This window comes from Panthera onca, chromosome X, assembly GCF_046562875.1.
Source record: "Panthera onca isolate mPanOnc1 chromosome X, mPanOnc1 haplotype 2, whole genome shotgun sequence".
NCBI lineage: Eukaryota > Metazoa > Chordata > Mammalia > Carnivora > Felidae > Panthera > Panthera onca.
The window spans coordinates 99,764,846-99,770,068 of NC_138357.1; the positions used below are offsets into that span (position 1 = coordinate 99,764,846).

Below are 5,223 nucleotides of genomic sequence, written 5' to 3' on the forward strand. Positions count from 1 at the left end.
AAGGTTACTCAGCTAGTAAATTTTAGTCTTTTATTTCAATGTAGTCTTCTGACTCTAAATCCAGGTGTCTTCTCTTACATTACAGCTGCATTATGAGATGCTTGGTGATAGATAAAATATTGCAACTATGATATGAGTTTATATATAACACAGAGTCATAATTTCCCAACTTTTTAAAAAACGGGTTTTAATTCACTTTATTCTTCTCATATAAAACTATGTAGTGACCACAGCTGGAGTCAGGGACCTTACAAGATGGTCAGTGAATTCATCATTGAGAGACTTGGTGAATAGTCTCTTTCCAGAGGTGGGAGGTGAGATAACTATAGGTCTTGGAAATGGCATCAAAAATGGCCTTGGTGAAGTTACTCCCCATGGCAATGCAGCCTCTGATTGAGGTGTAGCAGGTGTCATTTCCGGCCATCATCAGTAGCTTCTTGGGCAGTGCCTCTGGGGGCAGCGATGAGGTACACCAGCACGGAGCCACAGCGGCTGGTCACCTTGCATGGGACAGTGTGGGCCTTGCCCTGATCTTGTTCCCCCAGGAGACTCACTGCATGGGGATGATGGAAAGCTTTGCCAGGAGGATGGCCTCATGGATGGAAGTGGCTATCTTCTTGGAGCACTTAACACCCAGACCAACCTGTCCCTTGTAATCTCACATGGCAACAAATGCCTTAAACCTGGTCCACCAGCCAGCGTGGGTCTGCTTTTGCACGGGCATAATCTTCAAAACCTCGTTTTTCAGGGATGCCCCCAGGAAAAAGTCCATGATCTCAGAGTCCCTGATCAGCAGGGAGAAGAGAGAGATCTCCTCCAGTGGACTTGATCTTCATGTCCTTGACCAGGTGGCCCATCTTGGTGATGGGGACCCACTCTTTGTCCCGAACCTTGCCCTGGAGAACCTCGGTCCAGACCATAGCTGGACTGGGTCGCAGATGCCACTGCTGACATCTCTGCTGAAGCCCAGGTGGCCTTCCAGGGCCCTCCAGGGCCTTCTGCAGCACCAGCGTCATCTGCCATTTAGTGTTTTCTCAGAGAAGAAGCTAATTTCTCAACTCTTTATCCTCATAAAACTCATGCCCTGCTAGTGAGTACAGACATCTGAAATACCTGGTCTTTTGCCAACAATAACCCTGTAGCATTCCATCTCCTGGTTACTAGCTCCTAGAAATAGAAACGAAGCTGGTAGTAGCTAAATGCTATATTACTACTCTTAGAAAAGCCATGTCAAAAGCACTTGTGAATTTGTGAGTTATAGCTAATTACATTATTTTGTGCCTGTCTCACTTATAGTTTCCTAAACACGGTGGCTATGATATTTTTTCACATTTATTTCTTGTTTGTATATCTAATTATATTTTAGCCAGTTAAACAAATACATTCTGTATAAATATACATTTGGATTATTTTTACATATGTGCCTATAACATATTTAGCATTAAACTATGCATCACAATGTTTCTAGAGATGCCCTGTGTATTGTCTTTCACATGGCCTGTACTCAAATTGACTAGATTAGTAAATAGACATATAGTTACAAAACAATTGATTTCCCTGTGTGTGGATTTGGGTCAATCAATTAAATGAACACCCAAATCAAATTATCCTTACATTTACAAATCATGTTTCATATAGCTGAGATGGAGAGAATATTTATAAAGACTAATAAACTATTAAAGCTCCTCATTATCATATATTACTGCTGAATTAAGTTTCCTTATCTGTCAGTTAGTATCTTATTTACAATACATCCAATTTCATTGCCCCCACCTCCCTTCCTACTCCCACTAAGGTCAAGATTATTGAAGGATTCTTCATTCTCTGAAAAACTGGTAATTTTGTGGCTCCAGAATTGTTGCTTAATACATTTTAAATTAAATGATTACGCTGATTTATTTTGTTGGTGTTGTCAGATCAAGAAGGACATATATTTATTACTAGTGTGAAAAGCCATCACATGCTATCAGCACTAGTGATGCACTAAAGACTCACACACTCCTTAAGCACTCCTTTTTTTTTTTCTGCTCTGAGCCTGAAAAATGTGTGTACATGGAACACCTGCCATATGCCACCTAATGGAAGTGACAGAAGAGGCCATCACAGGGTCTATAACTGATTCTTATTTCTGTCTTGTACTAGTTAGGTGACTTTGGGAAAGATATTTAAATTCTGCATTCTTTCTCTAATAATTTGTATAAGCTCTAACTCAGTGTTACTTGGTATCAAATGAGATCTTGTGTACATTTAAGTGCCACACAGTAGTTGGTCAGGCTCTGAACTGCAGAAACCAGAGAGTCATCTGAGAGATATCTGCTTATACATCTAGTGAAAGAGAAAATGAAAAGCAGCCCACACAGCCTGTAAAGCTGAGGAAGTTACCAATCAAATCTTCCAGTTATGGTACTTTATTTTAGGGGGTTTCTTTTTTTACATATTATAATTACCACAGATTATTTTGATTTGAGAATGTAGACTGCAGTATTTTTTAAACTTCTTTTTTACTGTGATACAGCAAGTAATGCATTTTTATTTTAGATCATTACACACATGCTGCACACATACATACACATCTGAAAGAAAAGTTTCAAAAATTGTTGCTACCTGTGTTCCTGTCTAATACTTTCTACACTACACTGCCTTGTTCTATTGTAATTTTTTTATTTAAAAAAATGGCTGATCAGTGTCCCAGCAGCAATGTGTTACAATATATGTTTTAAAATACTCTGAAGTAGGACAGGTCAGAATTTAAATCATCCCAATCATGCACTTACTAGCATACTGACTGTGAATAAATTAAACTCTCCAATTCCTCATTTTTACAACAAGAATTATAATAGGAATAAACCTTATCTCATAGAGACATAGTGAGGATTATATCAGATAATTAATATAAATCACAAAGTATAGTAGATGCTCATTATTTGCAGGTTTCAAATCACTACCTTTAATTGCATTAGAGATAAAGCTGTAAAAATGTATCTGACTGTATTCTATTAAATTCAGAAAAGTCAGAAAATAATCTGGATACTTCAGATTCTCAAATTTATTACTCCCTTGACTATGTCATGGAGAGAGAAATCAAATATTACTTTAGGATGCTTAATATCCATGAAGACCAAACTTAATATCCAAACACCGCTGACCTAGTTCAGTAGGAAAAGCCATGAATGCTTTGGAAGCATCATTCTGGAACTTGACAAGTGCCTCACTGCACAGAGCCATTCAGGGCACTGGCCTGGTATAATTTAACTCTGTTCCCAAAACCTCTAAATTCAGGCCAACATTTGTAAACACCATTGCACAATTGATTGCAATGTCACCCTACTTTCTCTTTTCCCTCCTCACCCTAATTCATTTCCCCAAGATGACTCAGAGTTTAAATTTATCTGAACCTTCCAAGTGTGTCTAAGAAAAGTGTATCATTGTTAGTCACCTCTCTTTGGGCTTAGAATACCTGGCCAAATCAGACGTCTCTCTGTTTACTACTAGTGTGAGAAGCAGAAATTCACCTTAATTTAATTAGTATTTTCTCTCTAATTTAGTAATGCAAATGATTATATTCTGCCCTGTAGATGCTACAATGCACAGTGCAATGAGACCCTCTTGGCTAGCAACCCAGATGAGTGAATCAATGGAAATGTTTATAGGGAAGCAAATGACATGCTTACTTAAAATTCATTCCTCTTTAATGACAAGAAAATTTATTTTCAAATTGCAGTCTACAGGTGTTTGCTACCAGACCCTTTCAGCAATTTTGGCTTTTCTTACCACCCACCCTCTTTTGCCATGCCTAGTAAATATTGTTGACAATGGGTTTCAAAACATTATGCTAGTATGTTATGTTTCTAAGTCCTATGGATTGCATATCATGTCTTCTTGATACCATCTGAAACATACTGTGTTCTTATGAGGAAACTGGATGATTACTTAATTGCAGTGTTTCTGTTTTCACTCCATGTGCTACTGAATAGAAATGAGAGGAATATGGTTTCCAAAATAGAATTCCCTAGCTAAGCTAGAAATCTGATTTTCATATCTCACTCATCAGGTGAATATAAGCCAAAAAAAAAAAAAAATACTCCATCTGAATGGAAATATCTCATGCCTAGTCTCTGATGAAAGGTGAAGCTTATTTTGATCTAATCTATTTCAGTCACTTTTCTATTAAAGAATCTTAAAAATATTTTTGTGACTTGTAAAACGTTCAGGTAACCTTAAAAATAGAGTAACTTTAACCTTGCAGGAAATCAAGGAGGAGTTAAGATCGTGGAGCAGTAGGGGGACCCTAGGCTTGCCTTGTCCCTGGAACACAGCTAGATAAAGACCAAATCATTCTGAACACCCAAGAAATCAATCTGAATGCTGACAGAACAAGCTGCAGAAACAGGGGGAGAAAAGAAGGCATTTTTTAGAAGGTAGGAAATGAGGAGACATGATTCCTGGAAGAAAAGAATCCCAGGTGCTGCAGAGGGGAAGGGGCCTTGATCTCAGAGAGAGAGGAGAGAGAGAGAGAGAGATGGAGAGAGAAACAGACACTTCACAAGAGAAACACTTCCCCAAAACCAGTGACTGGGAGAATGAGAACAGCTGATTATTGCAAATTTTTATAAGCAGTAGCACTGAAAGTCTCAAGTTTTAAAAGTCGTGCTACTGCCGGGTCCTGGTGGGCATAGTGGTCCTTCTGTGGGGAAGGAGGGCAGAGGCCTGGGGGCAGCCAGTGTGGTCTGAGGATCCCCTGGGTGACACTGGGACAGACATCTCCCCTTCTTGGAGCACATTTGGGAGAGGTGGCATGGCCTATCAGGGGACAAAAGAGCTGGCCTGTACCAATGTGCTGCCCTATTCATTAGCATAGGAACAGAGACACCTGATGAGGGCAGCAAACCTTGGTGCCAGCTTTTTGCTGTGCTTTACCATAAACTCCAACCCCTGTGCAATCATGCAACTGCTTTTCTGGAACTAAATGACGCCAGCTGCAGCATGGCAAGACCCTTCCCCAGAGGATCAGTGAGGGTCCACACCACACCGGGTCCCTAAAATTCAGAGTTTTGAAACTCAGCTGAGTGCTTGAGATAAAACACAGGAGTTCTGTGCTGTCTGGCAGGCAGACATCTCAGACATAGGGTAAAGGCAGAGATCTGATGGAAGCCAGAGACACAAGAGGGGAGACTGTTCACTCTTCTGTGACAGCTTTCTGGACAACAGCAGATGCAAACTCCC

General features: G+C 39.8%; 1 pseudogene; it reads right to left on the minus strand.

Annotated features, from left to right (window-relative positions):
• Window positions 1-216: 216 nt before the first annotated feature.
• LOC145713817 (small ribosomal subunit protein uS5 pseudogene) lies at window positions 217-1,023 on the minus strand (annotated as a pseudogene).
• Between the last annotated feature and the right edge of the window lie 4,200 nt (window positions 1,024-5,223).